Here is a 24,026-nt window from a genome sequence, read left to right as displayed (position 1 = left end):
CAATAATGAAGGAATGAATTTCTTCAAATCATCAAAATACAACCCAAATAACTAAGACTAGAACTAGATTCGCACTAATTTGATGAGTAATTAAAGTCTAATTAAGAAAATATTACAACTTTGACAAGAGAAAAATTGAGAGATGAAAATAATTTCTAGGGTTCTAAAATATTGAGAGAGGAAAAATAGAGAGACTAAATCTGTTCTAATATAATTCTAATCAAGGCTTAGGTAGTGGTGTGTATAATGTGTCAAGACTAGTATGCCTTTTATACTACTAGTCTAATAATAATAATAATAATAATAATAATAATAATAATAATAATAATAATAATAATAATAATAATAATAATAATAATAATAATAATAATAATAATAATAATAATAATAATAATAATAATAATAATAATAATAATAATAATAATAATAATAATAATAATAATAATAATAATAATAATAATAATAATAATAATAATAATAATAATAATAATAATAATAATAATAATAATAATAATAATAATAATAATAATAATAATAATAATAATAATAATAATAATAATAATAATAATAATAATAATAATAATAATAATAATAATAATAATAATAATAATAATAATAATAATAATAATAATAATAATAATAATAATAATAATAATAATAATAATAATAATAATAATAATAATAATAATAATAATAATAATAATAATAATAATAATAATAATAAAGATAGATTCTCCGAAAGTTTGTGCAAAGACATTATTAAGGTTAAGGATGCAATCCTTGCCAATGTGGGCACTCCCGAGGCCGGGCGCTTCCTGGTTCGAGTCGGGTCGGAAAGGGAAATTCCAGTCCACCTGGCTTATGATAGTTTAGAACTAAAGGAAATACTAGTTGTTGGACTAAGGCTCTTCAAGGAAGATCTGTCATTCCTAAGCACTGGGTTCTTGCTAGTCTTCTTTGTCACTAAAAGCCTTCCAACCGTGGACCTTCTCTCGCACAGGGGATTTCCATTGTCAATAGGTGTGTGTTATGCGGGGCTCATCTTTGAAACTCATAGGCATCTTTTCTTGGATGCTCTTATTCTCGGGAGGTGTGGACTGGTTTACTTAATTGGATGCACATTGCAGGGAGGAGTAATGATCTGAGTACTGAACTTCATTGGATTGCTAATTCTAAAGGGCGTAGGCATTGGAAGCATGAATGGAGGAAGGGCTGTATAGCTGCTGCTGTATACTATATATGGCAAGAGAGAAACAAGCGGATTTTCCTTGGCAAGGATACTGCTGCTGAGCTTATTATTGGACATATCAAATTTGTTATTAGGTCAAGGCTTACAAACTGTATGAATACTAGTTCCCCTCTCTTTGAGGCTAGGTTGTACACCTAATCTGTTTTCTTTTCCCCTAGTGGTTAGTATTGTAAGTTTTTATCCTCTTTTTCCCCCTTGTGGATGAATAAAAAAGAGGTATATCTTCTTGCAAAAAATAATAATAATAATAATAATAATAATAATAATAATAATAATAATAATAATAATAATAATAATAATAATAATAATAATAATAATAATAATAATAATAATAATAATAATAATAATAATAATAATAATAATAATAATAATAATAATAATAACGGAAAATTCACCCGGTACCCTTCAACTTTGCCACTTTTCACATGGTATCCAATATTTTAAGTTTGTGTACACGGTACCCTTCACATTTCATTTTCATGCACAATATGACCTTTTTGTCTCTACAAAAACTTTCTATTGAGTGTAACTCCTACGTCGGAATTCAAAATCGGCTTTTTGTTTGTCCTAAAATGATTTTCTTATCATAATCTACGATTTGAGATAAAAAAAAATGTCGACGGGCATTTTATAGGGTTTTATTTTTCCGATAACCTTAAATCAACCGTAATTCGATCATAAATTTACGAATGACCGTTTTTTGTTTTATAAAATTATAGATCTCGAAGAGATAATCAAGTTTGAAAAAAAAATTGTTCAATTCCGATTTCTGGTCTACGGTTTATGCTCAATTGAACATTTTAAGAACAATAAAAAGGACACGTCATACTTGAAAAACAAAGCTTAAGGGTACCATGTGCACAAACTTAAAAAGTTGGATACCACGTACAAAATGGCGAAGTTTAGGGGTACCACGTGAATTTTCCGTAATAATAATAATAATAAAAATAATAATAATAATAATAATAATAATAATAATAATAATAATAATAATAATAATAATAATAATAATAATAATAATAATAATAATAATAAGACTCGGGGAGATTTAATGATGATTTAATGATTTTTACTCGGGGAGATGTTCCTTCTGTAGCTGCTGCTGTCCAGGTCCTTGATAAATTTGGCAGGCTTTCTGGACTCAATGCAAATCCTGATAAGACTTCCATCTATTTTGGAGGTATGCATCCTGTTGTTCAGTCTGCTATTTTACAGTTCACCAACTTTTCACATAGTTCTTTTCCCTTTAGATACTTAGGGGTCCCCCTCAATGTATCTAGGCTTTGTCTTGATCACTTTGGACCACTCCTTACTAAGGTTCAGGGGGCTATTCATCATTGGACAACCTCATTTCTGAGTTATGCTGGGCGTTTGCAGTTGATTAACTCAGTTTTGATGGGACTGCAAACTTATTGGTGTTCTACCATTCTTTTGCCTAAGGGGGTAATCAAACTACTTAACAGATTGAGTAAAAATTTCTTTTGGCAAGTTACCAATGGTTGCAGGCACATGACTATGAAGAGTTGGAAATTCATCTGTCTTCCCTGGACTGAGGGTGGTTTTGGTATTAAGGAGCTTCTCTCTTGGAATAGAGCCTTACTTCTTCGGTGGCTTTGGCGAATTGAGCATTCTGATGGTCTTTGGGCACGTTGGCACCGAGTATACGCTCTGAATGGTAGTAATATCTGGTCTGTGAAGTCTGCTGATAGATTTTCTGAAAGCTTCAGAGGTATTCTGGCAGTTAGAGACTTTTGTCTTCAAAAATTTGGGAATCACAATGCTGTACAAGTTTTTCTCCACAGTTGTGTGCAGCATGGCAAGTTTAATCTAGCCACTGTTTATGATGGTTTGCGAGCTCCTGGTACTCTTTATAACTGGGCTAAAGCTCTCACTCACCCCATCATTATCCCTGCACACCGGGTTACAGCCTCCCTTGCTGCTGAAATGAAACTGGCTACTTCTGACAATATCATCAGGAAGGGGTTGATTTTGATTAACAGGTGCTCTTTGTGTAAAAATAATTCTGAAACCCATTCCCATTTTTTCTTTCACTGTCCTTACTCTAAAATGCTGTGGGAAGCTCTGTTGAGTTGGATGTCTATTACGAGACCTGCTATGGATTTACAGAGGGAGATTAGATGGAGCCAAAGTCGGAGACATAGAAGACATTGGAAACATAGTTGGTATGTGTCGAGTCTTACAGTGGCAATCAATCAGATTTGGCAGGAAAGGAATCTGCGGATTTTTAAAGGACAGGAACGGCCTGTTAGCATCCTCTTATAAGCTATTAAGTATATTGTTGGCATTCGAATGATTGCTCATGGCCATGGTAGTAGGTTGGATGAATTAGTAGAGTATCTTCCTAGTTGGATGTGATTTTGAGCCTTGTATTAGGCTCTTAGTGGATAGTTTTTGTAAGTTTACTCCATTTTTTTTGTTCCCTTCATAGATGAATAAAAATGGAGATACCTTTCTTGCAAAAAAAAATAAAAAAAAAAATATAATAATAATAATAATAATACATTTTTACTAGACTTAGCTTTGCTGTTGCTAAGGGTGTGGGAGCCCAGCTTGTTTCTCGGCTCCCCACCAATTTCATGTAAACTTTTGTTTTTCATTTAATGAAAGCAGCGCGCATCCTTCTAATAATAATAATAATAATAATAATAATAATAATAATAATAATAATAATAATAATAATAATAATAAGAATAATAATAATAATAATAATAATAATAATAATAATAATAATAATAATAATAATAATAATAATAATAATAATAATAATAATAATAATAATAATAATAATAATAATAATAATAATAATAATAATAATAATAATAATAATAATAATAATATTGGCTTTACTAGCCGCTTACATTTTTACTCGTATTAGCTTTACTATTGCTAAGGGTGTGGGAGCCCAGATTGTTTCTCGGCTCCCCACCAATTTCATGTAAACTTTTATTCTTATTTTAATGAAAGCTGCGCGCATCCCTTTATAAAAAAAAAAAAAAATATTAATAATAATAGTAATAATAATAATTAAAACTCTCGTCCTCACCCAAAAACACACACACGACACCTTCATACAAAATATAACAAAACAACTAAAAGGGGAAAGGGGAAAACGACAACACAAAAACGCAGCAACATGGGTCTCAGCCGGCTCACCGGTCGCCGACATGTGATCGGCACAAAACCCGTGGGAAAATTGAGGTTGAATTAATAGGATTTTGAGCCGGTTGGGGGAATCTGCAGACGGTTGACCGGCTGAGGACCATAGTGAGATTTGTTGCAGATTGGGAGCCGGTGAGGCGGCAGCCGGTGGGCTGGCTACCATTGTAGTGTAGCGAGGTGGTGTTGTGGTTGCTCTGGGTTGTTGCCGCTGTTGCTTGTCGCCAATGGTGGAAAGAGATTGGTGAAGCTGCTACAGTTGTGAATTGATGTTGGTTGTTGTGATGTGGGTTAGGTGATGGAAGTGGTGATGTGTGAATGAATGGTGGAAGAGGAGGTTGAGGGCGATGAAGATGATGTCGGTAATTGGGCGCAAAGAAGGAGGACTTCTGGGTAGCTGCTACGGCTGTGGTACGCGATGATTGCAGGAATTGTGTGGTTGATTGATGCTGGTGATGAAGGGCGAAATGAGGAAGGAACACGGAGGTGAATGGTGTTGTTGCTGCCATTATTGATGCTGGTGAGATGCAGGGGAAGTGATGCAAAAGGTGGGTCAAAGATTGACTTTGACTTGTGCATATTTGATTATAATACATCTCGTCTCATCTCGCTTTGCTCTTCAATTTCGGTTTCATTTTGCCTCTTTGCCTACACATTATTACAATAAAATGATATTAATACTAATTTTAATATAAAATCCGACTAATTATGAAACATAGTTAAAACGATTAATTATTATAAATTATTAATTAAATGAGCTTTATAAATCATTTAAGCACGCAAAATCGAGTTGAATAAGAGTAAAAGTATGGGTTAAACAACCCTAAATTATTTTATCAGACCTCTCCACACTTAAACCTTACTCGTCTTCGAGTAAACTCATTAAATTAAACTTGACCCGTAATATAAAAGGATTAGATAAACTAATAATATCCGATGAAAGACAATTAACGGGCCTTCTCCGTCCCTTCAACTCACAACGAAACACAATGAGGTATGTGCTTCCTTGCAAGGCAAGTGGGGGCTTGCAGAAAATTTTGACACATCAAACATTTAAGCACGAATCAACATATAAGATGCATCAAAAAAAGTCAAACCGCTTTCCTCATCTAAGTGGCCGTTTTGCTTTAAACAATTAAAGGTTTTGGTCGGGAGATACCGTCTTATAGTCTCGGCGGGGTGTCAATGCCTTAGTGGTGGCTCAAGCAACCTCAATATGACAACCAAATGCCTAGGAAACAAATTCAAAGGCGGGAAAGGGGGAAGCAAAGCCTAACCTTCAAGATTTACGTGACACACACAAGATTCGACCAAATTGACCCATGACTAAGGGGACCTAGACTACCGACTTCCTCACGGTTTTCACTAATCTCTCATTTTCTTTTTAGAACGGGTGATTTTTGTACAAAAAGTAACCAAAATCACTCAACTACTCGACTCGTGAGACATGCCCGCAATCTAACATGGAATCCTCTCCTACAAGACCATTTATGAGATGCAAAAAAGGAAAATATGCATAAAGAGAAACAAGGGTTGTAACGGGGCCAAGTGACGGGACGAAACGGGGTTGGTGCAAGCACCATTTTGGAAAAATGTGGAGGTACACATCAAGAAGTTGCCAAAATTCCATTTCTTAAACTTTATTACAACAAATGAGCAATGTCTACACCCTAACAAAAATTGGTTTCCCGAATTTATGCGAACATTGTGCAAACCCGACTCACTTTGGAAAAACACGAAAATTATCACCTTATTGCAACTAATGAGTAACGTTTACACCCTAACAAGAAATTGGATTGCCAAAATCAAGCAAAAATTGTGTAAACCCGATTCACTTAGGAAAAACATCAAGTGCCCTTTTATTCTTGCAACGCCTTTTTCTACTCCATTGATGAAAGGAGTGTTGCTTGGCTTTTTCTTATCAAATAAAATGTAAGTGCAATTTTTTTTTTCTTTTTCCTTACATTTTTCTTCTTTTCTATTTTCTTTTCTTTTCTTTTTTCAAAACCTCTTTCTTCAAACAAACCAAATAAAACCATTATCTCGACTAACTCATCAACTAAGGTTTAAAACACCCTTCTTCATACAACGAACAACATGTAAGCAACTTTCTTGATAAGGGAAGGTTGTTTTTGGTATGTAGCTAGTTTTGTAGGTGCCAAAAGAGAGGTTCAAGCTCAAAAGGGGTTAGCAAAATAGGACCTTGTCTAAAGGGTCGAGAAATTAGGTTTATTTGGCAATGTCAGGCTAAAAAATGTAATGCAACTAATTGTTTCAAAATATGCGCATAAATGAAAATCTCATGGTCTAAAAAGGAAAGGACGCCATGCTTGTGCGTCGTGGTGTAACATGCCACGCAAGGAGCCTACTCACATCTAAGGTAGACCGGGCATGGATGTACCGGTCCCAAGGAGGCTCTAAACCTCACATGAAAGTAGCTATGTCGAAATCTAGGCCTAGTCTACAGTCATGGTCTCACATGGTGGTCAAAACTTTCTGGTCTAGCCTCATTTCCCGGGTATTTGCAAGCAAGCACCCTAACGTGGAGGTCACAAGGTGCAAGCCACTAAGAGGGGAAAGACATGACCTAGACAATATCATTATAGAGGGTATCATGCTCCATTCCTAGACCAAATTTTGTTCAAAAATTTATATACAAACTCAATGCAACAAGAAGGAAACACAACACATATATACATGTGAAACAAATGCATGCAAGAAATGAAAATGACACAAAAGGAGACATGCAACAATTTTGAATAATCGTAGAAACACATCAACACCAAAAATCCACAAGTTCCCCAAGGGAACATCCAAGGCACAAAATCCCATCCTCCTTCAAATATGCAAGATATATAAAGAAAGAACAGTAAAGGAGTAAGAGATTAGAACAAGGTTACCAAGCGGTCTTCTAACTCCTTTTTGCCTCAAATGGTCAAAGCATATGCCAAAGGTTAGCCAAACATATATACAATGCAATATTTTTGGAATTTTTGAATTTTTTCGATTTTTAGGCATTTTTTGAATTTTCTTAAATTTACAAGTATATATGTATATGTACAAAAATAAACAATATTCACAAAGTGGATATTTCCCACCCCATACTTAAAATTTACATTGTCCTCAACGGAACAAAGTATAGGGAGAGAAAAAGGAAATTAAAAAAACATATTTTTGTATTTTTCAAATTTATGTGAAAATGAAATAACATATTTTTGGATTTTAAATATTTCGAAAAGAAATAACATGGTTTTGTATTTTTCTAATAATAGAATTTCCTCCCCACACTTATTTATTTACATGTTTTCAAGGAAAAATAATATGTGGAGGAAATTCAAAAATTAAATACATATTTTTGGTGTTTCTTCATTTTTTAAGAAGGGATAAAATGTGTGGTTTGGTTGTTCTTTGGTAAAGGTTTCTTGGTGCGATTGGGTGGATGTGCTAGCTTGGTTTAAAGTTGCCATGTCGGAATTCTCAATCCTTGCTAAGGTCCTTCTTCTTAAGGCTCTAAAGAGCCTTTCCGATTCCGGGTCACTAAGCAAAAGATTATTGTTTCCTTTAGGCATATACTTCAACAAACTGTTAGTATCCTAGTGTTTTTAGGCACTAGGGGTAATCAATAACACACTCACTATACAAGAAACAAGTAACTACTCAAACAAGCAACCAACAAGTAAAGACTAAAGCTAGAAACTCCAACTAACTAAGCGTAACCTAACGCCATCCCCGGCAACGGCGCCATTTTGATGACCGGGTTTTGCCGTCACTTCCGGTACCAAAAACAATTTATAAAGAACCCAATTAAAAGTAGTATTTAGTCGGGTTAGATGCTTAGTCCGTTTTAGTCCCAATTTAGCCCAATAATGAAAGAGGTTTGGTTTATGATAAACTAAGATGCAAATAAACTAAATGAAATTGTAATTAATCAATATGAGAAAGACTAGAGCGTTCGGGTTCACTCGGGTCATTGGGCATGAAACAAGGCAAATATGGGAAATAGGTGATTCAATTAGTCAAGGAATTATGCCTAATATCTTAGGACACCTAGAATTCGTCAACCCACTTTCATGTGATTTACTAAAACCCGTCACACTCATGCACAAAGATCATCTAATAGTCTACACATCAAGATTGTTCATCCACTAGTATAGACACCAAGACAACTAAACATGTGAGAAAATACTCAAACTTTCATAGGAGCAATTCTACAAACACTTCATGTGCAAGAAAGTGACAACCAATAAAACACCCAATTCCTTATAATTCTAACCCAAAATCGTACCCATTATAGACCCGAGATCCCCCTAAGCCCTAGAGGAGAACTACTCACACATGTTTAAGGATGAAAAACTAACAATAACATGGAACAATACACACACAAACATGCTAAACATAATAAAGATAGAAACTTTGATTGAAAACATTAAGTAAAGAACATAAATGTAAACAAAAGAAAATATATGTAAATAAAAGACGAGAATTGTACCAACAAAGAGGAAATGAACAAGCTTGGACAATAATGAAGGAATGAATTTCTTCAAATCTTCAAAATACAACCCAAATAACTAAGACTAGAACTAGATCTGCACTAATTTGATGAGTAATTAAAGTCTAATTAAGAAAAGATTACAACTTTCACAAGAGAAAAATTGAGAGATGAAAAGAATTTCTAGGGTTCTAAAATATTGAGAGAGGAAAAATAGAGAGACTAAATCTTCTCTAATCTAATTATAATCTAGGCTTAGGTAGTGGTGTTGTGTGAATGAATGCTGGAAGAGGAGGTTGAGGACGATGAAGATGATGTCGGTGATTAGGCGCAAAGAAGGAGGACTTCTGGACAGCTGCTGCGGCTGTGGTACGCTATGATTGCAGGAATGGTGTGGTTGCTGCCATTATTGATGTTGGTGAGATGCAGGGGAAGTGATGCAAAAGGTGGGTCAAAGGTTGACTTTGCTTTGACTTGTGCATATTTGATTATAATACAACTCGTCTTATCCCGCTTTGCTCTTCAATTTCGGTTTCATTTTGCCTCTTTGCCTACACATTATTACAATAAAATGATATTAATACTAATTATAATATAAAATCCGACTAATTATGAAACATTGTTAAAACGATTAATTATTATAAATTAGTAATTAAATGAGCTTTATAAATAATTTAAGCACGCAAAATCGAGTTGAATAAGAGTAAAAGTATTGGTTAAACAACCCTAAATTATTACTTATCAAACCTTCCCACACTTAAACCTTACTCGTCCTCGAGTAAGCTCATTAAATTAAACTAAGACCTGTAATATAAAAGGATTAGATAAACTAATAATATCCGATAAAAGGCAATTAACGGGCCTTCTCCGTCCCTTCAACTCACATTGAAACACAATGAGGTATGTGCTTCCTTTCAAGGCAAGTGAGGGCTTGCGGAAAATTTTGACACATCCAACATTTAAGCACGAATTAACATATAAGATGCATCACAAAAAGTCAAACCGCTTTCCTCATCTAAGTGGCCGTTTTGCTTTAAACAATTAAAGGTTTTGGTCGGGAGATACCATCTCATAGTCTCGGCGGGGTGTCAATGCCCTAGTGGTGGCTCAAGCAACCTCAATATGACAGCCAAATGCCTAGGAAACAAATTCAAAGGCGGGAAAGGGGGAAGCAAAGCCTAACCTTCAAGATTTACGCGACACACACAAGATTCGACCAAATTGACCCATAACTAAGGGGACCTAGACTACCGACTTCCTCACGGTTTTCACTAGTCTCTCATTTTCTTTTTAGAACGCGTGATTTTTGTGCAGAAAGTAACCAAAATCACTCAACTACTCGACTCGTGAGACATGCCCGCAATCTAACATCTAATCAAACACATTTATATTTCTCAACAAACAACTAGTTAGTGGTTAAGTCGAGGTCGATCCATGGGACGGTGTGCTTTGGGTTCTAAGTGTATCCATCTCAATTTATGCTAGTGTCACAATTTGTTTGGGTTTGTTGTAGTGTTCTAAACTAATGAAAGTAATAAAGTACAACAAACAAATAAAGGTGTAGATAAATAATAAAGGATACTAGGATGTCATGGCTTCATAGAGGATTCATGGTGTTGATCATACAAACATGTTTACAAAGTTGCAAGCAATTAATGTTGTGGAGGAACCGAGCTGGTTTATGTCTTACGGTTCATAGCAAGCGTTGGGTCCCGGAGCCGAATCGATTAGATTGTACAACACCTATAAGTCGACTTACTTTCCTCCTATTCAACTTTTATGCATAGTCTAACAAGACTCGAGTTTGTTTATGTCTTACAAGTCTTGTTGAAAACGTAAGAGATGGTTAAAATGCAAGGATTCATAGGCTTAGCATTTCATCAAACATAACATGTGCATAGGTTTACATCACAACAAGCAAGCAAATTAATTATGTAAACATACTAAATTGAGCATGAATCAATCCCCATGTTGGTTTCCCCTAATTACCCATTAATCCTAGCTAAGGAAAATACTCACTCATTATCAAGTTTAACATGTTAACAAGGTTGTCAATCATATTAACAAGGCAAAACATGATGAACAAGTAAGATAGATTAACAATAATTAAAACAAGGATTAAGAGAATTATACCTATGGAGATTCCAAAATAATAATGCAAAGAATAATAGAAGTACTTGATGATTGATGGAAGGTTGTCAATCTCCCAATAAACCCAAATGATCTTCTAATTACCCAATATAAACTTGAATTACTCAATAATAAACTTGAACAATAATTAAGGAAAGATTAATGTGTAATTTTGTGGAAAGATTAAAGGATAATCTATTCTAGTCTACTCCTAATCTAATCTAAGGAAAGTTGATTAAATCTAAGAAAGCTTGATTAAGAGGGATTGATTACATTTAAGTAGTACAATAGGGTATTTATACTAAAGATTAGGTACAAGGATTAGGGTTACTAAGGGCTTAAATGACCATTAAGACCCTTAAGAAAAGTTCAGGAAGTGCTCCTCTCGAAGAAAGATGCTAGTCTCCTTTTTGCTAGTCCTTCAGAAATATGCACATCCCGAGTGGACTGGAGGAGAGACGTTGTGCACTGGAAAGGAATCCGAGCGGATTATGGGTCAGGACGCTCGGATCATCAGGCCTCAAGACGGGCGTCTTGGCATCGGGATGCTCGGATAATAGGAAAGGAAGACGAGCGTCTTTGAAGGGGAGACGAGCTGCTTGGGTTTGGGGAGGAGCGTCTTGAGTCTCGGGACGCGCGGATTGGCGGACAGCTTCTTTGTTTGAGCTCGGATTGTAAAACGGATGTCATTTTCTCATCCGGACTCCTATTGGAGTGATTCAAAAGCCTAGACCACTTGATTTTTCGACGCTGTTTCATATAGCATACTTTCAGAGCCAAAGGAGCAACTATTAGTTTGGGTTCCGAGCAACGTCTTCATGTAATGACTTCCTTCGTTTTCCTCCTCTTGCATACACCTTATTCTTGTGTTGTTGGCTCTTGTTCTTGCCTCCTCTTCATACTAGTCCATCCAATATCATCAAAAATCTTCCAAATATGCACGGAAGAGGGGAAATTCCGCCTCATTTATCTCCTTTTCTACAAAACATATGAAATGCACTAGAAAAGCAAATAGGAAGTTTTTGACGGATAAAATGGCCATGAAATGTTATAATAGTATGCAAAATAGGCTCAATTAGGGGACTAAATGTGCGCCAATAATAGTCACATCAATCGGGTAAAATACCACTCGATCGAAAACCCTTCACTTGTGACCCTTCGATCGAGGACATGAAACCTCTCGTTCGAAACCTTTTACTACTCATTCTGCTCGATCAAGTACAAAAAGTTCTCGATCGGGGCTTTTTCCTTTGGCACGCATCCCAATGCAACGTTACTTCCCCCAACCTGCATATAAAACACAGCAAAATACTTCCCGAAAATACCAAAATCACAAATACGCAGTCTATATTCGGTCTTATGCTAAAAACTAACTACGCTATTATCTAAAGTCTAAAAGCAAATTAAAATGTCTAACATAAATTCAAATTACAAAGTTTTTCACCGGGACATTTCCCGTTTCTCTTCCGAAGCACTTTTACAGGCCAAAAGAGGGCTTCTAATAGGAGGAGGTCCCTTCAGCATCACGACCCATCTTCATGGATCGCCATGATCTTGATATGGTTGAAGACGAATAGTTCGCGTCCACATACGCCTTCACTTTCGTCTTCCTTTTGTCTTTCTTTTTTGCATCGTCTTTCGCATCATTCCCATCTGTGAGCTTGGCTTTCACTGCACCTTATGTGAATCTTAACTACACACATTTAGTACCCTAATCTAACCTCTTTTGCATACTAATATAGCATTTTATGGCCATTTAATCCGTCAATTCCTTTCTATTTTGCTTTCGTAGTACATTTTATATGTCTTATAGGAAAGGAGATAATGAGGCGAAATTCCCGTCCCCCGTGCATATTTAGAAGATTGTTGATGATATTGGATGGACTAGTATGAAGAGAAAGAAAGAATGATGACCAAGGATGTAGGAATAAAGAGTATAGAGAATGATCATAGGCTTAAAAGCAAGGGTGCCGAGAAGGAAGCCATTACATGAAGAAATTGATCGGAAAGCAAACCAAGAGTTATTTATTTGGCTCTGAAAGTATACTAAATGAAACGGCGTCAAAAATAAGTGGTCTAGGCTTTTGAATCACTCCAATAGGAGTGCGGATAAGGAAATGACGCCCGTTTTACAATCCGAGCTCAAATAGACAAGCTGTCCGCCAATCCGCGCGTCCCGAGACGCAAGACGAGCGTGCCAGACTCAAGACGCACGTCATGCTCCAAAGAAGAGCGGATTGTTAGACAGTAAAAAAAGAGAAGCACTGTGCCCAGTGATCCGAGCGTCTTGTTCACAAGACGGGCGTCTTGCTCCCAAGACGGCCGTCTAAGAACGCCATGATCCGAGCGGCTCGTGCTCGATTCGAGCGGATCCAAGACCTATGATCCGAGCGTCTTCTCCTCAAGATGGGCGAATTCTTTGGCAAAATCAACCATGCTTCAAGATGATCCGAGCGGATCGTGGTAGGACTAGCAGTGTGATATGCGCATTTCCCTTCGAGACTTGCATTTCCGTACTCAACACTTAGCAATGTTATTTACTAATCTACCCATGCTTAACCTAATGATGTAATAATATATATACTCTATTTGTAGTAATCAAGAAACCAAGTTCCATAGTAGAAAGTTCCCTTAGCTTAGAAAACCTCTCTTAGATTAGATTAGCAGTAGATTAGAATAGATTAATCACAACCATTCCACAAAGTTACACATTAATCTTTCCTTAATCATTGTTCAAGTTTATTATTATTGGTTAATTGAATATTATTGTGTTATTATTGGAGAATTGACAACTCTTCATCAATCAAACAAGTTTTCTTCAAATATTCTTTGCTTTATATTTGGATCATTCCTAAGTGGGTACAATTCCTTTACTCTTTAATATTGATTGTTTATTTCCTCACTCTCTTATCTTGTTTATACTTGTTGTGATGATTGACACCATTAATAACATGTTTCCCATGATAATGAGTTAGTAGTCTTCTAGGTAGGATTAGTGGGAAATTAGGGGAAACAAACATGGGGATTAATCTATGCTTAATCTAATATGTACATCCTCATGATTAATTTGCTTGCCTATTGTGATTTCAACTTATGCACATGTTATGTTTGATGAAATGTGAGCCTATGAATCCTTGCATTTTTTTACCCATCACCTATCTTTTCAATGACGCTTGTAAGCATATAAACCAACTCGATCCTCATTAGACCATGCATAATGTTGAATAGGGAGCATTAAGTCGACTTGTAGGTGTTGTACAATCTAATTGATTCGGCTCTGGGACCCAAACCTTCTAGGGATTGTAAGGTTAGACACCAACTCGAACCCATCACAATAATAAGTGCTTGCATCTAATTGAGAACATGTTTGTATGATTTACTCCCATGAATCCTCTATGAACCCATGATATCCTAACATTTCTTTTAGTCATTTGTTCACATCCTTCCTTTTATTGCTTGTTTTACTTTATTGCTTCCATTAGTTTAAGAACACCTACACCAACCCAAATCACTTGTCACACTAGCATAAATTAAGATAGATAGACTTAAAACCCAAAACACACCGTCCCATGGATCGACCTCGAATTAACCACTAACTAGTTGTTTGTGGAGAATATAAATGTGTTTGATTGAGAGCCCCAACGACACTCTCATCAAAATGGCGCCGTTTTCGGTGACGGTTGATTGTGATTAAGTTCTTACTTGTTTGTCTATCTTAATTGTGGTTTAACCTTGAGGAACTTTCTCCTCAAGGTTGTTTTTACCGTTTATTGTAGTTTCCTTTTTGTAGTTATATCTTTGTCCTAGATATGATGATTGTTGGAATATGTGTCCTCCGACAATAATGCGATCACGACTGTTGATCATGATGATCACATGTTTAAGTCTCATTAAAATGAATACAATTGGGAAGTAATATTGTTACTGTCAACTGGTCAACATATATCGGTAATGATTGGCTGACTAGAGTTTGACATTACTGTCGTGTGACGGTGGTGATCAGTTGACCCCCTAGGTCATACCTAAAGGGCAATACTCTTAATTGATTATTTAATTAATCGTATATTGTTACGAGTTAATTAAATTACTTGAAAATTGACGGACGATTTTGGAAGTATAATTTACGTATCAAATTGAAATGTGATTAAATGAGATACAGTCTGAGTAATCAAATTGTATAATTACTCGGATGAAATAATTGTTTAATGTAACAATTAAATTTGAATGAATTGTTATAAATACAATCTGTTGTGATTTATAAATGGTAAAATATTTTGGCACAAGTAATTATGAAATTACTAAGTCGATTTTTGTATGTGACGTATTTTTATTAATACGTTGATTTTTAATTTGTTAAAAATACATAACAAATTTATATCACATATGACATGTGACATATTGACAATTGACAAAAATAATATGGAATCCATATTAACAAGTGGGCCGAAAATTAGAGGGTTTTAAGCTAATTATATGTTGATTGTAATTAGTGGAAGGCATGATGATTACACTAGTCACTAGCCATGCAAGCCTATTTGTTCATTGTGAAGAACAATTTTTCCATGCATTGGCTCCCCTAAAACCCTCCTCTTACACGGTTTTGAGAAGACAAAACCAATGATGGTTTTTCCATAATTTTTACCTAATAATATACAAAAGGTTGTAAAAATATTATTATTCATTCTATCATCCAAAATACATTTCCTAGAGAGAATAAAATCCTCCTCTTCTTCTCTCTAAAAACCGAAACATTTAAGGTGTTTTATAAATATTTTGGTTCCATTTTCTACCTAATTAATATTATACTAGTTCTTGTAATATTAATTAAATTAAGAGAAAGTCTTGGGTATAAAGCTTAGGGAGAGATCTTATACTTAGATCTTATTCATCCATAAGGAAAAGCTCAAGATCAAAAGAGAAAGGTGATCTCTTTTGTGCCCTTAAAACCGAAATCTACAATGTAAGAACATGATTTCTCTTCTATTATATTATTTGTTTGCATGCATAAAATCCGTATTTAATTTTATGACAAATTAATTAGACATATATGAGTATGTTAGTATGTATATGAATCTACATTTCCTTCAATCGGTATCATGAGCCACGGTTGTTTGCATGCAAATTGGTTAAAAGTTTTTCCGAGTTATAAGAATAACAAATAAAACTTGTAAAATTTGTGTTATTATGATATATCACGAAATTATTACATGCATGTTAATATTTCTGGTCCTAAAATGTTTTAGGATTTTTGGGTTATTTTTCGGATTTTTATTGTTCATAATTTACAATAATGGCATTTAAATGTGATTTTATGAGTAAAAATGTCATTTTTGGTCTAAAATTTGCTATACTTTGAATTTTCCAGTGATTTTTGGATATATTGTCACATATATTATTTTGAGATAACCTGTAAATGTTCATAATTTTTGGACTTGTTATGCTCGAAAAATGGATTTTTCATTATTAAATTCGGATTTAGGTGAAAATTAGGTTAATATGAGTTAAATTTCGAATCTGGTCATAATTTTTTAATATGTTGTCACATGCAATTTTACAAGATGTGTGTAAAATAATTGTCTATAAAGAAGTCTTTTAGCATGATTTATGGATTTTTGAAGAAAAATAGCATAAATAGTGACATTATTAGTGAAAAATTAATAAAACATAATCTATGACTAAGGAAAAACATCAAATGTTTCCTTTTATTATCTTTTTCAGATCTAAAATTGAAAAGTTGATGAATATAATTTTTCCTCATGTTTTATGATTATTTTAGTTAAAATCGATAAACCGCAACATTGTTTTTCCGGAAAATTTTGAAATTTTTAACCTAAGATTTAGAACATTATTAGTGTCATGGTATTTTTTCCAGAATGTTCATGAGTTTTAAATTTCAAATTTTGAATTTATTTGAAGTTTTGTGATTTATTTGAAGTTTAATAGCTTATTTTTGTATTTTGGACTATTAATGAACAATTTTAGAAATTTGAGTTAATTATGGTCAAATTGTTAGTGAAGACTAAATTTTGAGTCCTAAGTGGTTAGGGTAATTAACTAGAGCATAAATATGAATTTATGTAATTTTTGTGATTATAAAGTGTTGAAATCACGCAAATCCGTAAAAACCGAGTAATATACGATATTGGCTAATTAAAGGCGATTTAGCATAAAAATGAGCATGTTCATACATATTATAATGCTGCATTTTCTTTATGATTGTCATATTTTAATTTATGTAATTTTGAATTATGTAATTTTACTTAGTATGGCCTTAGATTTTAATTGGTATTTCCCGAAATGTATGGGAATATCGATTCGGTTGTAATTTTATTGTGATCTCGTATCACCGTTTTGTAATTTAATAGATTTATTTTATTTTAGTTACAAATGTATAATAGGAATTATGTAATTTATTATGTAATTTTAATCATTCCGGAGTTCCCAAAGACGGATTTCTTCAAGTATGGCGATACATAAAGACGGTGTTACCTCGAGATACGTGCCACAACCGAAGTTCAAGGGACCAATGGAGTTGGTTTCCGAATATGTAATAGTTAAATAGTTTTTCTATTTTAGGAAGGCCATACTAGGATTTATTTATTTTTATGCTTGCATTTTATTTTATGTCACATGCATTGCTAAATCGCCATAACTAAACATGCATTGTCATTTTATCGAGTTTATCGACCGTGTCAATTAGAATTATCGTAGTTCACCGCTTTAGTTCACTTAAAACGTGATAGATAATAAATTGACATGACCTCTCGCTAAAACAATTAATTGAGACATAGCCTTACCAAATAGTAGAAACCATGAAAACCTATTTCGCGAGGGAGTGCACTCGGCTACCCCGGGGTACAAACCTTGTTACGTAGGGGAAGTGGGTGATAAATGTCTAATCCACCGAATTCATGTTGATAAGGGTTTCATCGTCTACCCCGTGCCTAAGTTGATGTGGGTTTGGATAATGGACACATTTATTCGAAATTTGGATTGAACTCAACAAAAGTAATTAATAAGGGTTTCATCGGCTACCCCGTGCCCTTGTTGATGTGTTTTGGGTTATAGATAAACATTAGAGTAATTTTATCGACCAAGAGTTCTAAAAGTAGAATCGATTAAAAGGTTAATCCACCGAGTTATATTGATGAAGGTTTCATCGGCTACCCCGTGCCTAAATTGATATGAATTTGGGTCTTGGAATCATTTATTCTAGTTGGGTAGAGGTCACTAGAAAAATGCATAAAACTTGTTTAAATCATACATTTTTACGAGTATTATTTAAGCGACATTTGTTTACTCCTTATATTTTGTTTTGTAGACCACTTCTTTTTCATAACAATGGCAACATCAACACCAACCCCTAATGCCACGCCTCTCGCTAGTTCGTCTTGGCTCCGATCCTTTATGGATCGATGTAAACTTGAAAAGAATGGGTCAAATTTCTCCGATTGGGATGCCCAACTCAAATTAGCCGCCGAAGGTGACGACAAGCTTCGTTACCTTACCGAGGCCTCTCCACCCGAACCCTCCACTAGGTCCACCGCGGCCACTAGGGAAGCATATGAGGCTTACCAAAAGGAGTCCGCCGCAATGAAAAATGTCTTGATATTTGCGATGGAGGCGGACCTCCAAAGGAGAGCCTTTAAAATGGGCAATGCTAATGAGATTTACTCCAAACTTGTGACCATGTTTTCACAAACTCCGCGGATCGTCCAATATGAGGCGGCCGCGGCATTCTTTGATCTCGACTTCAAAGAGGGCCAAAAGGTTAGCCCTCATGTGCTCAAACTCATGGAGCTTGTCGAGACCTTGAAAATTCAAAAGGTTGAAATCCCCTAAGAACTCATCGTAGATAGGATTCTACACTCCTTGTCCAAAGTCAAGGCATATGTGCAATTCCGGGTGAATTTCAACATGCAAGACAAGGATGTGTCTCTTGAGGAGTTGCACAAGTTACTTGTGCAAGCCGAGAGGGACATGGGGTTAAATGTGAACCCTCCCAAAGATGTGCTTAACATAAGCACTAAGAGTAAGGTATCTTAATTATCATAGCCACAATGGTATCTTAACCATCCTAATGTGGTTTGATTATGGTTTTGTCGGAAACCATGTGCAACCTCAATTGTCAATTGTCACTTGTGTAACACACTTACACAAAACTGCATCATAAACACTTTGCTTTACTTCCTTAATGCTTCTGCATGCACTTAAGGGTAATCTTTATTGCGTACTTGGCAAAGATTACTTAAATTCGATTTTGAAAACAATTCATCATACTCAAAGTATATGAAGTGTTGCACATCATTTCTTTTTAATTGATTCAAATGAAGCAAATGAAATCAATCAAATATGTTCAATTTAATTGAACTAGTCATGAATCTTATCAACATAAGACTTCTTACTGACGCTAATATCATGTGGATTTATCTTCATAGATCCGGATATTAAAGATGTATTATATTACTCCAAAAGTCTTAAATCATTCTTAATGATCAATATGTCATCCACATATCGGACTAATTAAAATTTCCGTAACTCCCACTAAACTTCATGTATAAACACAACTTCTCGACTTATCGAGAAATGTTTTATCACATGATCAAAATGTTGATTCCAACTCATTGATGTCATACTTAAGACCATCTCTTAAGTTGCTCATTATCTTAGGATTGCAAGAATCTATAAAACATATGACATGTATTGAATACATTCATTCTTTTGAAGAAGTGGTTTTTAGATTCACATGCTTTATGCGTATGCTCATAATAAAGAAACACAATCCCTAAGAAGATCCAAATAGACTTAAGCTATTCAATTAGTGCAAAACCCTTTGCAACCAATCTTGCTTTGAAATCTTTCTTTATTAGTGCAAAACTCTTTGTCACTAATCAAGCCTTTTATTTCGGATTCTCATGGCTCTAAGCCTTGTATTGAGTTGTGACTTAAACACTCTGTAGACACCTCGTTTCTGCACCTCCCGCAAACCACTCGGTGATGATTGGGCCGCATGTTTGATTCGCGGAACGGTTTGTGACAGTTCGTAAGATTATCGTCAAGTGATTGCTCAAATATTAATGTCGACCTCTTAGTTGTCATCTACGTCCTGATACGGTCGTTTTGGCAGTAATTAGAGTAAATTCGGAGTCCGGGTCAAAAACCGTCTCCATCTTCTGATAACTGTTAAATCCCGAGTCGGAATGTTCTGGAATGTTCCGGATATTTCTATTCCATATTTTACAAATTTTATCTTTTGGCAAATAATATCCCGTAATATTCATAATTAAAATTAAGGAAGATCGGATTATTTCCGTCCTACCATAACTCAAACGCAGAAATCTTTATTCAGCAGGAGGAAACCTCCTGGGAATAGACGCAGCAGGTGCTGCGCCTCTTCCAAGAGACGCAGTGGCTGCTGCGCCTCTTCCCAGGCCCTTCTCTGCATGTTCCACGTATCTTTTTCATATCTTTTCGAGATTCACTTCCAAAGAGTCTCCGAAACCCTAAACCTTCACGTGATTAGTATAAATAGGAGCCTTCGCTCCTCATATTTCTCACGCGAGTGTCCGCCCTTCTCTTCTCCCTTTGCATTCTAGACTTTGTTCTTACTAATTGGCGCCTACGTGCTTGAACATTCGACCACGTAAGCTCGGATCTTTCCGGGTACCAGCCTCTTCGTTGCATGACCGACCAATTTGACCAACTACACCAATAATCAACTTAATCAATCAATCGTTTTCCTCTTACGAGGGCACTTTCTTTGCATTCGCGTCGAGCATCACTAATCGATTTTCTAAGTCCTTCTCGTTTCGTCAACATGTAAATCTGAGGGTGTATAATCCTTATTTATTTATTGTATTTATTTATTTATCGTATCAATTGTAAGATTTACGTCGAAAATACCTCATTAAAACCGATTTCTAAAATCGTCTTCAAAACCTTTTTTACGGATTTTCAGAAGACTGACAGTCGAGAAAAGACGCAGCAACTGCTGCACCTCTTCGAAAGAGCGCAGTTTCTGCTGCGCCTCTTCGTGAGGCTGCCGTAGTTCCTGCTTCTTTTCTTCTTCTTCGTCCTCTGTAATTCGTTCTTGTTCGTATTTGATTTGTATCTGTTTGTTTAATTCTTCATCCTAATAGTATATAATTCACATGTATATAAATCCATCATCTTTCACATATTTAATTCATCGTTATCCGACTTAAATCCCAAGTAATCTCATATTTGCGGGTTTTCGTCATTAACTTCAACTCGGGTTTTAGAGATTCGATTAGTTCATATTGGGTCTCTGGAATTCGATCATTGATATAGCTTTCACATATTCGTTGTACATTCATCATGTTTAGCTTATTTAATTCATCCATGTCACTAATTAATATCGCTCATTCATGTAATTAATTCGTTTGCATCCGTCTAATTCATATTTTACTGTTTTTATGACCCATTCATATGTTAAATAACCTATTAATCACTTTCATCCGAGTCAAATAATCTAATCAATCCTTAAAATCATCAATTGACATTAACGATTTGCGATTAAAAAACACTGTAGAACTTAGTTTAGAACAGACGCGGCAAGAATCGCTGCGCCTCTTCAGAGAGGGCGCACTCTGCACTGTTCGAGGATGAGTTCGTCCCGAACTCGTTTCGCCTTGACCTAGTTTAATTAGTCTACGTATCAATTGACTATTATCCGTAATATCACGCTAATTCCTGTTCGTTAATCTATTTGATTCTTTTAATTTATTCTTTTATTTCTTTTTATCAAATTATCCGTTTTAAAGGTATTTTCGACATAAATCGCCTATCTCAATGTAATTAATGTAATTTCAATTATTGTAATTTATAATTATTGTATTGCTTTTATTCCTTGTATGTTTTCATATGTAATTGAGCATAAATCCTACTTTGACATTAATTGCGTGATAAACTACTTGTTAACCGACTTAGCCTAATTCTCACATGTTAGGATTAAAACTTGGATGTTGCATTGCATGCATATAACCGACGATATATCGAGTATAAATGATATCCCTAATAATTAGTAGAGGCCGCTATCGAGGCGGGCGGGATTAGGTGTTCGATCAAAAGAGCTTCCTAATACGTACCCTCACCCCTTACTCCAGATCTCCGTGAGCACCCGTGTTCATTGGCATCCATGAGAGTCATTCTAGACATAGAATGCTAAGGGTAACGATTGCTTAGTGTTCATGTCACTACTTTATGTCCTGACATGACATGAGGTATTCGAACGGTTCCAATTTCCCATAAAAATTGGTGGCGACTCCATACAAAATGCAAATGCTTGTCTTCGCTTCTCACCAAGCGCCCCCGTGGGCGGCCCGCTGTCCACAGTTTGGCGACTCCGCTCGGGATATACACTTACGTGTAGCTAGGGTGAAACTTGAACAAGGTTAGGGAATAGTTTGTACAAGACAATTGTCGGTTTTCATAACTCGGTCTTCCTAGACCGTTTAAATCGGCCTTCCTAGGCCCAACCCAACCCATTCGACCAATCGTCCCGTCTAAACGGTCCTAATTCTTATTTGGGCCTAAGGATGGATAGCGATTGACGTCATCCGTACCATGATGCTTACTCTTGTTTGTATCAAGGGCCTTCACTACTTGAGGGAATGGACTAGGAATCGGCCTTACTCTTGTTTGGCACGAGCCTCTCCAAAGACTTCGGGTTTGATGGTTCGGTATGGCAACCTACCCTATAAACCAAAACCCTTCTAAATGCACTCAGCATCCCGTTATAATGCCTGTATAAATGTGTAAACCCTACGTGATCACCATTTCTAAACAAAACCATGACGAATTTTCAAAAATCAAAATCCTTTTTTCAAGCAAGAATTTCGAAAAAAGGTCTTCAATTAGCGCAAATCCGGTCAAAACTCTGTCCGTTTGTCGCGTCAAAATCTGGGCCACAAGCCCATTTCAAAACCTCACTTCGAGTCCACTCCTACAACTACACTACAGTTGACTAGGACACACATTTTCAAAGACCTTGTCTTTCTTCAAAACTCACTCAACACAAGTGGCACACACCCACTTCACGAGTCAAGACTTTTCCTCTTTTAGCAAGTGTGATAGAATGGTCGATCGTGTTTTGATTCGTCGCCGATCTCTTATCCAGTTTCCAAGATGCCCGGATCAAGTGATGAAACAAATCTCCAGCAACTTCAAGAGAATAGTGATCGAATCCTAGCCGCGCTAGCCCAAATGCAAATCACTCAAGAACAAACCTATGACCGCCTTGAACTTATCGAAGGCCGTATCTTTGAGGTAGAGGGAAAGTTGCCTTCCCCTAAAAGTGAAGTACTACGTTTTTCCGATGACGAGTCTAAAGATGAGAATCCTGTCATAGGGACGACTGCAGCCGAGAAAAGGCTCCAATACCTAGAGGAGCAATTGATGTACCTTAAGGGGAATGACATTTACATGGAGAACAATCGCAAGTATGAGGTCGTCAATGCCAAATTGCCAACTAACTTCAATATGACGGATATCCCTAAATTCAAGGGGCACGAGAACCCTTTGAACCATATCCGTGCTTTCAAAGATTACATGTCTATCAAAGGCATCAAACCCGAGATGTTCTTAAGGATCTTTCCTTCATCTCTTGACACCATCCCGAAGCAATGGTTCTACACTTTAGATCATAAGAAGGTCGCTACTTGGGAGGACGCCGCAATCGAGTTCTCTAAACAATATGCGGATAATGCCGAGATCCAAGTCAACATGCGTACTTTAGAGGTTCTTACCCAAAATGACAAAGAAGGATTCACCGACTTTCTAAGTAGGTGGAGGAAGACTAGCACCCAACTAGTTGAACGCCCGGATGAGGCCACTCTTGTGGAGAAGTTTGTGGATAATCTCAAGCCCATATATGCCAATCATTTGAGATATCAAAACATCAAAAGCTTCAAAGACTTAACTGTACTAGGGACACGAATTGAAGATGACATCCGTAAAGGA

Source organism: Silene latifolia, chromosome 8, assembly GCF_048544455.1.
Source record: "Silene latifolia isolate original U9 population chromosome 8, ASM4854445v1, whole genome shotgun sequence".
Taxonomy (NCBI): Eukaryota; Viridiplantae; Streptophyta; class Magnoliopsida; order Caryophyllales; family Caryophyllaceae; genus Silene; species Silene latifolia.
The sequence above is the reverse complement of the archived record's forward strand: the minus strand, read 5'-3'. Positions refer to the sequence as shown.